At 47.5% G+C, this 12,441-nt stretch overlaps 1 long non-coding RNA gene across 1 annotated transcript; it reads right to left on the bottom strand.

Moving 5' to 3' along the window:
* Window positions 1–6,596: 6,596 nt before the first annotated feature.
* LOC125137851 (uncharacterized) lies at window positions 6,597–8,854 on the bottom strand. The gene is made up of 2 exons (XR_007137523.1): window positions 7,697–8,854; window positions 6,597–6,960 (listed from the first exon to the last, which is right to left on the bottom strand). It is a non-coding gene; the product is annotated as an uncharacterized LOC125137851 (long non-coding RNA).
* Window positions 8,855–12,441: the final 3,587 nt, after the last annotated feature.

Raw genomic sequence — 12,441 nt, 5'->3', positions numbered from 1 at the left:
TCAGATCCAAGGGGAGGTAAATGAGACCACACCTACTGAAAGACGCATCAGAGGCAGTGCCTGTCTTTCACCCACCAGGAGCAGCAAAAGTGTTGTTATGCTGGCTGCGGCATGAGGCCAGCACAAGCTGCTGGGCTCCGGTACTGACCTGGGGTCTACTCAGGGTCACTCCTGCAGCTGCTCCAGCTGTGGAGCAGCAGCTGTGCTGGCCTCTCGCTGAACTGGAAACGCTGATTTCAGAGCCAGCCATGGGTCTCACCATCTGTCCCTGTGGACTGTTCCCCCCTCCCTCCCTCTCTCCTGTTTCTCTCTTATTTATTTATTTGATGACTTATTTATTTCAAGTCCTCTTGATTTGTTTTCCTGAGTAATCCTCTAAATACTGGTTTAAATCCTCCCCACCCCCATTTTTTTAAGGTTTTACTGAACGATAGTTGATGCACAGCGTTGTGTTAAATCTGCTGTACAACAAAGCGATGCAGTGACACATGTACACACATCCCTTCTTTTACAGATTCCTTTCCCAGAGAGATCATCACAGAACCCTGGGTGGAGTTCCCTGCGCTACACAGCAGGTCCCCGTTGGCCAATCATTCCACACACCGCAGGGTGCATACGCCAATCCCACACCCCAAGTCCATCCTGCCCCTCCCCACCTGTCTCCCTTGGTAACCATAAGTTTGTTTTCAAAGTCTGTGAGTCTGCCTCTCTTCTGCAGATAAGTTTATTTGTACTCTCTCTTCAGATGCCACATATAAGCGATATCATACTGGTTTAAATCCTTTTGGTTTTCAGTTTTATTGAGCTACAATCAGTCTACAGGGCTGTGTGAGTTTAAGGTCTACCACATGATGACGTGACATACGTGTACTGTGAAATGACTACCCCAGTTTAGAAAATATCCATGACTTCATATAGTTGTAAAAAAAATGTTTTCCCTTGTGATGAGAGCTTTTAGGATTTATTCGTTTTTGCTTTTTAGGGCCGCACTTGTGGCACATGGTGGTTCCCAGGCTAGGAGTCAAATCAGAGCTACAGCTGCCACCCTACACCACAGCTACAACAACGCAGGATCCGAGCTGCACCTGCAGGCTACACCACAGCTCACGTCAACGCCGGATCCTTAACCCACTGAGCGAGGCCAGGGATCAAACCTGCAACCTCATGGTTCCTAGTTGGATTCTTTTCCGCTGCTCCATGATGGGAACTCCTAGGATTTATTTTTTTAGTGACTTTGAAATATACCATACAGCAGCATTAACTGTAGTTATCATACTATAGTTATACTATATAACATCCCCAGTACTTACTCTCTTATAAGCGGAAGTTTGACCTTTGACTACCTTCTCCGATTCCTCCACACCCATGTGCCTCCCCCCACCCCTGGAAACCACAAATCTGATCACTTTTTTAATTTGGCCATATCTATGTCATGCAGATCCCAGGCCAGGGACTGAACCTGCACCACAGAAGTGGCCTGAGCTACAACAGTGACAACACCTGGTCCTTAACCCCTTAACCTGCTTGGCCACAAGGGAACTCCTGGTCTCTTTTTCTCTGAGTATTTTTTTAGATTCTACATGTAAATGAAATCATGCAATATTTGTCTAAGTTGGCACACTGCCCTCAGGTCAATCCATGTTGTCACAAATGGTAGGATTTCCTTCTTTTTAATGGGTAAATAGTATTCCATTGTGTGTGTGCGTGTGTCTGTCATTTTCTTTATCCATTCATCTGTGGATGAACACTTAGGTTGTTTCCGTGTCTTGGCTATTGTAAACAGTGCCGCACGGACTGTTCTCTTCTAAGCCACTTGGTGCAGAATCTCAGCAACATCTGAGCATGTTGGTGAGCATAGCAACCTCATCATTCCATGCGGTTATCTTAGCTCTGAGATGAACTCATGAAATACAGATTTTATACTCCAAGGTGTGAAGCAACCTGGTTGCCATTTTATTTTGTCTTTTGCATTATATTTGGGAGTCGTCCTGAATGCTGAAATGGTTTTTCATATCATAAAGTCTTTAGGTTTCTCTATGGTTCTGGTTGTCTTTGTTTCATAACTCAGACTTTCCGTAAGTATCTTGTTTGGACACATTTTCCTCAGTCCTCAAAGTAGCTGTGTCAGTTCATTATTCACGTGGGTAGAGTTCCATTTCTTCACTTTCTTTATGTTCCCTATTTGCCAAAAGCAGCATTTCTCAGTTATATATCATATATATGTATACAAACATACACACACATACTATATTTACACACACACACACACACACACACATACACACACACATTACATGCGGTGATGTCAAGTAGGCCAGGGAAATTCCAATGCTTGAATAAAGTCAAGCAAACAGTTTTCTTGACTGCAGGACTTCTCAGAACCTTTAACAGACTAATGTGAACTTTGTATTTCAGAGAGAATAGTGAATGCCACAGACTTGGATGACCCCAGGCCCTTTTTACAGAGCACCTCCCAGGTCTTAGGTTCCATGGGACACGCTTTGGGAAACATGCTTCCCCAAAGAGGGGAAGATGGGCGACCCACCCTGTTGTCAGTGCCTGCGTTTCAGGGGTCTACACACGTTTCCCTTCCCCAGGCAACGCTGAGTGCGCTGCCTCCGGGATGGTGGGTGGTGGCCGCCTGGTAGAGTAAGATAAATCTGGGTTCCATAGCAGTTTCTCCTCTCAACTCTGTGACGCTGGGCAGGTTAGCCTCAGATTTCTCAGCTCTAATATGGACTTAATACAGCTGCCTGAGCTGGGGTGGTGGGGGATCCGAGGCTGTAGGGCATATAGAGAAGGGACTGGAGCAGGTCCGGGAACAGGCCAGCTCTCCCTTACCGGTTCTGGGACTGATCCACCATGGGGAAAATGAATGAACGCGCTCGCCCCCTAGTGGGCATTTCTGCCTCTGCCACCCGAGTCGGCCCATCCTTAGGCCTGGATGGCTTCTGTTGGCTTGTTAGCAACTGTTCTGAACTAGTGTGTGGGCAACTCATTTCAGACGAACAAGTCAAGAAGTTATTTAAATGAAGGTGAGTAGTATATCTAAGAACAGAGATTGTGGGTGCTTTCTCTTGCAAGAGACAAAGCATCATTCCCATTTTATAGATGCTGGCCTTGAGGTCACACAGCGGGGCCATTTCCACACACCTGCGTGCTTGTGTAGACAACGAGGAAGGAAATCGCAATACCTTTATCATATGTGGTTTTTAATTCTGAAGGGAGGGGGCAGAGATGATTTGCCTGATTCTTTATGTGATCCAAGATAATCTCTTATTATCTCTAAAAGTCTTGCATGTAGAAGGCAGTCAGTAATAACCAAAGTTACTGTTTATTCCGAGCTTGCTCTGCCAGGAACCAGGTTGAGTGCTTTAGTTATTTAATCCTTGCAGCAAGCCTTGGAAGATGGCAGAATGACTCTCATTCCCATTTTAGAGCTGCGGAAACTAAAGCACAGAGCCTTTGAGTAACTTGCTTGAGGTCACACAGTTCATGTGGGATGAAAACCAGCCTTCAAACCAACCCATGCATCTCCTTTTTTGCATCTCGGTACTTGACCAGTGTACCCCCCACCCCCGCCTTTCTCTCAAAACTGCTCCTTGACCATCTTGGTGGCAACAAGTGTTTACTGCATCCCTGCTGGGTGCCCACCCCTGTGTCAGGAGCTGTGGAAGATACAAAAGATTCATGAGACTATTTGATCTCTATGATTGCTCCAAAATTGGTTTTGACTGCTTAATAAAGGGTAAAATCCCCGAGGAAAAAAACTGAATGATGAAATTTAAAAGAGCAAGTTTTTCCAAGTAGGGAGAAACTGGTTAATAGCAGGCTGAAGGGCAAACATGGTTTAAGAAAGAATCAACACGGGAAAACCAACCCTGTATTAGTGACACATATGATTTGCATGCCTGTGAGCAGGAAAATATAAAAGGGGGAGAGAGCTGTCTTCTTGAGTAAATGAAGCCGAGAAGTTCATTAGGGTGATAACGAAGTGTTAAAGGAGGAAACGCTGCCTAAAGAGCATCAATGGATTGTAATAGAAACCATGTCAGGTAGGTGCAAATTGGAAACTGGAGATGCGGAGGCACGATCTGAGGAATACATTTACCAAAATATCAGATAAATAATAAATTATTAAATATGTTAAAAGCTAAAAGGATCTTTGTGTCTGCAAGGCTCTTAAATTCAAGAGAGAAAAAAAAAAAAAAAAAAGGCCAGGCTGGTCCGGTCCGAGAGGGGGAAGGGGGATGGGCAATGGAGACGCTCTGGCTGGATTAGTCGTTCCTCCAAAGACACCGGAAAACGGCCCTGGCGAAGCTGTCCCCGGAAATCATTAAACCCAGGCCACCCGCTCGTCCCTGGGGAATTGAGGGAACATGTTGAAGACGCGAGGGTAGTTGAGAGCTGGGAGGGCCCTGGGCCTCGTTCTGTGCCCAGGAGCCCCAGGCCTGGCAGGAGACCCCCCCAAGGCCCCTCTGTCACCCTCCCGGGAGCGCCCTTTGACCCCTCTGCTGCCTGCTCTGTTTCCAGCTGCTTGGGACAGCAGGCGGAGGTGACATCTGCAGGGTCCCTGTGCCAGGGGCTGGGAAAGGTGTGAAGATGTGCCTCCCCGAGCTTCTGCGATGCTCCTGCCACCTCTCCCACCCGGACTGTGGCCTTTTACCCCACAGACTGGAGGGGAGACCCAAAGGCCAGCAGGGAGGGGCCAAATGCAGATGCTCACAGGGTTCAGGGCCAGGCTTGGCACCGCCTCGCCACCAGCTGGGTGACCTTGAGAAGAAACCGAGCACTGGGGTGTAAAATGGGGCGATGATCACAGCACCTCGCTGGGTTCTCCATGCGTTTGCTTACTTATCGTATTTTATTTTAATTTTATTTTAATTTGTATATGGAGGTTCCCAGGCTGGGGGTCAAATCAGAACTGTAGCTGCCTGTCTACACCACAGCCACAGGAACACCAGACCCCAGCTGCGACCTACACCACAGCTCATGGCAATTCCGGATCCTTTAACCCACTGAGCAAAGTCAGGGATCAAACCCACATCCTCACAGAGACAACCCCAGATTCTTAACCTTCCCAGAGAGGTCAAGTCATTTGCCTGAGTGCCCAGCTACTGAGGAGGCGGTTCCCAGCTAGGCTCATCTGACTTGGAGCCTGAGGTCTCATCATTTGAATTGTGGGCCCCAGGCCAGCACCATTAGCAGGGCCCCAGAACTTGCTAGAAAATGCAGAATCTCAGGCCCCAGTCAGCCCTACCAGAATCTGCACTGTGACAAGGCCCTCGGGTGGTTCACCTGCACAGCCAAGCCTGAGAACCGCTGGTGGCACCGCCGTGCTGCGCCTTCCCCACCGCCTGCCTGGCTGCCTGGCCACCTGGCCCCGTCTCACTCCTTGCTGGGATCTCACTCTCCAGCTCTCTGCAGGGGAAGCCGGTAGAAGCAGCCTCCAAACCAGCCTCTTCAGTGACTAATTAGCAGCCCTGAGACAAAAGATGGAAGAAAAAAAAAAAAGATGTTTGAATCCTTAGACCAGATGCGAGGATTCTCAAGGGAGGGTCTTGGTCCATGTTATCCATTCCCAAACAGTGGACATAAAGAGGCTGTTTTTGTTATTTAAAGAAAAATAAATACGGTAGGCTTCATAACCAGAGGCCCTTTTGATATGCTTAAATGTGGTTTAGGGGGCCCTGATTGAAGGGGGTAACTGCTAGAACAGCAAAGGTAAATGACCCTGGCCTGTGGGTGTTTAAATATGATGATGGAATCCAAACAAGCGCTGTTTGGCTCTGAAAGCAGAACTGGAGGAGACGTCATCTAGGCATTTAATTACGCAGGGCACAGTGGGAATGGGCTTCTGTTTCCTCACTGGCCCATGGTTAGAAACCCATAGGTCACCCTGCCTCGACAGGCATCGCAGTGTTTCGGAGGCAACTGGAACAGAACACTCAGCAGAAGGTTGCTGCCTTTCTGGTTGTGTTCTTCACTGCCAAGGCCGTTTGCATCGTGTAATTCATGTGTGGAGCTGGCTAATGTGGTCTGTACGTTTGCATGTGTGCTGGTGGGCGCGTACTATCGTGTGTGTACACACACACACACACACCCCCACACACACCCCTCTTCAATTGTTTATTTTTGTGTCTTTATTTTTTAAATTTTTATTAAAGTGCAGTTGGTTTACAATGATCCTTCAATTCCTGCTGGACACACACATTTCTTTAGAATTTATATGAAACAAACCAACATGATCAAGTCGGGTAATTTGGCCTTCGATCCCACCTGGGTTAAAAAAAAAAAGAGTTGGAGTAATGTTTCTCCTGTATGGGTGAATATATGGGCTGCACAACCAGATAAAGTCAAGATACTTGGCTGCAGCTTTTGTTTTTGCCAGTTTCTTATGAAATATCAGGGCTTCTCTGCTCGTGTTAGAGCCAAGGCAGAGACCTAGAAAGATAAATGATTTAATTCGGGCTGTCAGGTTCTGTTTGTTTGGAAGCAAGGATTCACGAGGAGAAAAGCACATTAATTGAAGTCTCAAGGTGGTAGTAGAACACATTTTCTTTATTACTGCTTTCTGTGTAGCGGGATGCCTGGTTTTGTTTGTTTGTTTGTTTGTTTGTTTTAAGTTGATTTGGTCTTGTTCCGTCAACTTCTATGTGGTCGGTCCTGGGCCAGGTGGCAAAAGCCGTGAGTTAAGACCGGCTGGTGGGCGGCGGGCTGTAGGAGGGGTGGGGGCGGGGACAAGAGCGACTCCTTTCCTCTGGGGTCTTTGCAAAGGGCTTTCCCCCCAACGGGGACTCCCAAGCTCCGTGCTGCGTAGGTCTTGGCGGGGCAGAAAGGTCGCAAAGGCACTTCAGGCAGACGGAGCCATAGACGCATAGCTCCACCCACGTGGGGGATCTGACGTCCCTGGACATGGGTCGCTGTTGGCAGCACTGACGCTGCGTGTCGCCCGGAAGCCTGTGACAAGAAGCAGAGGTGCAGGGCACTTGAGATGAGACTGGGGAGGGATGTGGTAGCAATCCTGTCATCAGGGCTCCAGTGGCTTCTAAGGCCACAGGGGACCATAGAGAATGACATCATTCTTGGGCAGGGCGAGGGCAGCTAGGCTGGAAGGACTGGAAGGGGTCCTTTTGATGATTTGGGCTTTGACCCAAAGAGCAGTGGAAGCCGTGATGAGACTTTGTGCTCTGAAAGCTTATTCTATTTGAATGGCAGGTAGAAGGCAAGAATGGGGACAAAGAGAATGGACAGGAGTCTATTGTAAGGTCCAGGCAAGAGAGGAAAGGGGCCCCGTCTCCAGTGATGGGGAGGAAATGAAGAAAAGTGGCAGGTTTAAGGGGAGGAAACAGGAGATGGGGGGGTTTCAGGGGAAGTGGTCTGAAGAGGACAGGCTTCTGTGGACGTCTTACGCCTGGTATTGAGATCCTCTAATTCTTAAAAAATGTCAGAGCCACATCAGACCAACCAGTGGGACAGGTGATCAGATCTGAGTTAGCCTTTATCATCTTTCCTCCCCCTGAACGCCTGTCATCTGCTCTGTGGCAGGTATTATAAATTAACTCACTCAGTGTCCATTGCAACACCTTCTAATTGACCTTCTGGTGCTTGCAGGCCAGAAAGGGGAAAACTACATTTCCCAGGCTCCTTTGCAGGTAAGGTCCTGCCTGTGAAAGATGCCCCCAAGTGCACACACCTGCTCCGGACTGACAGGCAGAAGTGAGCAATGTTGGGCGGCTGCTAGGTACAGGTGGTCAGGTGTTCTGGCCAAAGAAGTGGCAAAACCTTCTTGTTCTTCCGAGACAGTGGGTGGTAGTTTTCTGATGACCAGTTCTTATTGTCACATCTCTTCTTTTTTCCTGACTGCTTTGTTCTTATTTGTAGCCTCCAAACCCAATTCTCTGCCCCACTGAAATATAAACTACCTCAAATTATCTGCTTAAAGTACTGAATTCTGTTGCCTGCAAATAAGAGCCTACAATTCACTTCATTATTATATATTTTCTTTGTTTTCCTGCATGTAATGTCCCTTTTCTCTGAACATAACGTGAGCTCCTTAAAGACATTATAGAGGACACATGATCTCTGCTTAGTCAACCACAGTGCTGCTGTGGACGACTGCCATTTTTTTTTGTCTGCTTGACAGCCAATCATTCTTCTAGAGAGAGAAGAAAATACCAGATTGTGCCTCAGCTTTCTTTTGGGGAAACCTACCTTCTCTAGTCTCAGTTCACGTGCTTTGATGGGCTGGCTCCACCAAGAGAACCCAGGATAGGCTTGTGACTCGGTTCCAGCCAATCAGAGCATTGCGTCCCCCTGGCTACCACAATTCGGGTAAAGATGGGCGTGTGACCCAGTCAGAGCTGAGGATCTGAAATGTTGGGGGTTTTGGCTGGAACTGTTGAGAGAGAGGGACATCTGCCTACTCTCTTTCTGTTCGGGCCATTGATGAAAAGGAAGGGGTGAGCTGGAGGCACCGTGTAGGACTGAGAATGAGGTCAACCCAAAGACAAAGCCAAGAAACTGTTGCTGATGCAGGTTGAACCCTGCCGAGGCCCATTTTTCCTGAACCAGTCTTGGTCTTTTCAGTTAGGTTAGTCCATGAAGTTTTTGTTTTGTGTTGTGCTTCGGCGAGTGAGTGGGTTTTTTGTCACTTACAACTGAGATTCTTGACTAAAACCAGAATTGTTCATACAGAGCTCCTGATTGGCTCATCAAAACACTGAAGGTCTTACTTCCCTTTCTTTTTAAGCTTTCTGTGACTTCCACTCCAGCCTTTCTTCAAGGGACCATCATTAAGACACAGTTTCAGAGTTCTCTTGTGGCACAGTGGTTTAAGGATGTCCCTGCAGTGACTTGGGTCGCTTGCTGTGGCATGGGTTTGATTCCTGGCCCAGGAATTTCTGCATGCTGCAGACAAAAAAAAAAAAAAAAAAAAAAGACATGGTTGCACTTTTAATGATTTGATGGAACAAACGATTCAAATAAAGCCAAAATGCACCCTGACCCATTATCCTCTTAAACAAATTGGCAGCTGCTTCTAGAAGCAAAGAGGTTCCAAGTGAAGGCCAGGAAATGAGGATGTCATGGTTCTGAACTCTGTCCTGTGGTAGATGCTAATTGCCGTTGTGGAGCAGGAGCTAAGAACATGGGCCATAGTACTGAAATGAATGAGGGTTACTTGGGTTTGAATATTACCGCCACAGTTATTAGATGTGTGATGTTGGCAAAGATGTTTAACTTCGATGAATTTAGCCCCAACAGGCTTATAATTAAGGAAGAGTTTTGTTGGCTTATGTACTTGGAAAGTCCAGGGCGGTGGCCTGCTTCAGGTTGGGCTGGATCCAGTCACTCAAAAGATGTAAGTCAGGAATCTGTGGTGCTTCCTTTCAGTGCTGGCTTTTCAGGCTGGCTTTCCTCTGGGCTGGTTTCATTCTCAAGCAATCTGGTTCATTCTACTGGGTGGAACTTGGCGTGGAAGTGCTCCAGGCTTATATCCTCCCAAATACGCTCTCCTGGAAGAAAGAACTCAATAGCTCCTGGAGCCCCATAGAGCTGCAGTGATGATCTGAGGTAGCGCCCCTATCAGGTCAGCGTGGGTTGTGGTTCACCTGCACACGCCTGGGGTGAGGGACTTAGGTCAGATCACTGAGATGGGGTGGGGTGTTTCTCAGAGGAAAAGCAAGGCACTGTTACCAGAAGAGGGAACTGATGCTAACTGGGTAAAAACAACAGATGCCCTTCGTACTCTCCTAGACTGTTTTCCTAGGAAAAAATGGAACTGTTCCCGCTTCAAAAGGTTTTTTTTTTTTTTTTAAGTGAAATGAGTTAATGTTTGGGGATCAAATGCTCTTGGTGCCCGCCCATATTGCCACAACCCTTTTTACCATTTCCAGATAAGTGGCCCTAGAGTCTAATGTCAGCCTCTGTATCCCTTTGCCTGAGGACTTTCTCTGGCTGCAGGTTTGCCCCAGGTTGGACACGCTAGGGAGTTAACAACATCTGGGAGCAGCCTTCAGCCAAGAAGTTGGAGGATCCATACCTCGGCCCCCTCGCCCCTCAAATGGGTGTGAAGTGTGCCTTCTCCACAGCCTCCCAGAGGTTCCCAAGTAGGATTAAGCTCTGGTTGGCCACCGTTTCACCCTTTCATGCTTCCTTCACTGTTTTTAATGGCCACCCTGTTCCTGGGCCAGGGATGGCATCCTAGCTGCAGCGGCCACCTATGCCACAGCTGCAGCACTGCTGGATCCTTTCACCCACTGCACCGGGCCAGGGAGCAAACCCTCACCTCCACAGCCCCCTGAGCCGCTGCAGTTAGGTTCTTAACCCATTGCACCAGAGCGGGATGTCTTTCCTTCACTTCTTTTTCTCCCTTTTCCTGCTTCCTAGGACTTCCTAGGACCTGCTCCCAAATAAATAACTTGTGCTTTAATGAACCTCCTTTAGGTTGGGAAGCCCCAAATAAGAGAGTCCTATGTTTAATGTCATGCCTGGCATATTATAAGCCTGCAATACATGTTTGCATTACCATTGTCCTAGTCAATTATTTTGAGGTTCATTTTCTGCCATAGTTGGGTTTTTCATGAACTGCTGTATCTTTCTCACCCTTGTCTTTCTGCAAGGAGTTGGAGGATCCATACCTCGGCCCCCTCTGCTTATCTCACTGTTTCTTAATTTTAACCTTTCCCAGGGCAATTATAATTTTGATAAGAGGCTGTAAGCTAGTTAAACGATCAAAAAGAAAGCTGGCAACTAAAACAACCGGTAGACCAAATAACAGGTATTGCGACTGTAGACTGCTTGAAGGCAGGAATGATTTTGGTTTTCACTGCGCCTGGACGTAACACATGCGTTTGCATTCGGAGGGCTTTTTAAAATAAGACAAATTAGCAGACTTTATTTTAATAAAGGAAAGAGACTGAATGAAATCTACTTCCTCTGCACATTGCATCTGCTTCCCATCTGCAGTTTTCGCCAAAACGATCATTTTTTACCCACATCCACAACAATTTGGCCTCTTGCATCTGCAGAGCGGAGCAGCCATTCACTAAATGATACCCTAGTGGTATGCGAATGTTAATGCACCTCATTTATAAACAAGGAAAACACCCCAGCATCATCTGGACTATTAACCAATTTCCAGGATAAAATTAATGCAAAACTTATTTCTTTGGGGTGGGAGTGTTTACGAATAAAGATGAATTTTCTTGTTAGTGGGAAGCTATCAATTCAACAAATCACATATTTTCACTCTGACAAATGGTGACCTGGCAGTATGACAGAGGAATGCGTGCAGAAGAAAGTTTGGTTTGCCTTGAGAAAACCAACTGCAGTGGATTTGGAAATCAAACGCTTTCTGTTCTGGGGTTTCCATCTTCAGATTTCTGGACACTGCACAGCAAGGAGTTGGCAAGGCGGCCGGGGTGATCTTTTCTCAATGAGCTTGTGGCTCCCTCTGCTTCCCAAGGGGTTCTTTCCATCTGTTCTGGGCCCCACTGGGGGCAGAGGGGGTGGCTTGTTTTTATGTTGTTGGGAACTAGCAAACAAACCTCTACGTTACTGTGTGATGCCGGGTGAGCAAAGCTACCAAGGAAGAATTCAGGGCGCAGGGCTGCCCCTCCCCAAGAGGGGCAAGGGGGGCAAAGAGTTTCACCAAAGTGTTTCATCAGAAGTCTGTGCAGATGGCCCTCCTTGGGCCTTCTCTGTTTAAAAAGGAAAGAACTGAAGATTTGAGGGCAGCCAAATGTGTGTGGCTGGAGGCCAGACTTCATCTATACAGACGTTCCCCTGGTTGTTGCTCAGAGGAGATTCTTTCCACCTGTTCCTGCCTCTCCCTCCCTGTAGGTCCTGGGCCTGCTCAGTGGAGCCCTGTACTCTCTTCAGTGTGTGTTTGGAGATGGGAAAAACTACTTTTTAAAGAAAGAGAAGCCAGGAACCAGAAATCTTTTTGGTTCAAGCCCCAGCTCTGCCACTTACTGGGTGTGGGTAGGATGGGGAGTTGAGAGTCTTGCCCTGAGCTTTAGTTTCCTCATCTATAAAATAATAGCTTCCTAACAGGGTCCTCATGGAGCCTGGCTGAGCTAGTGAACGTGCACACAATTTTTAAATGAACCCGTCACAGATGTGAGACGCTTAGCACCAATCTGGGCAGTTCGAGGGTGGATCTGCTGACTCTGTTTGGGGGATCGGGGGGGTTGTGGCATCCGGTCCTAGAGTAGAATAGCAGGAAGACAGGGTCACAAAGTCTGGGTTCGAGTCCCACTACTTTGCAGCTGGGTGGTCTTGGGCAAGTTACTGAGCATATCTGAGCCTGTGTCCACATCTGTGAAATGGGTTTATTGAGTTTCGGGTCTTCCAGGATTGTGGTGAGGAGTAAATCTATTCATTCCACAAATAGGAAAAGGGGTCACAGAAACAGAATTAACTGCCCTTGGGGTGGAG

The sequence above is a fragment of the Phacochoerus africanus genome, chromosome 10 (assembly GCF_016906955.1).
Source record: "Phacochoerus africanus isolate WHEZ1 chromosome 10, ROS_Pafr_v1, whole genome shotgun sequence".
NCBI lineage: Eukaryota > Metazoa > Chordata > Mammalia > Artiodactyla > Suidae > Phacochoerus > Phacochoerus africanus.
This window is presented reverse-complemented; position numbering and strand designations above follow the sequence as displayed.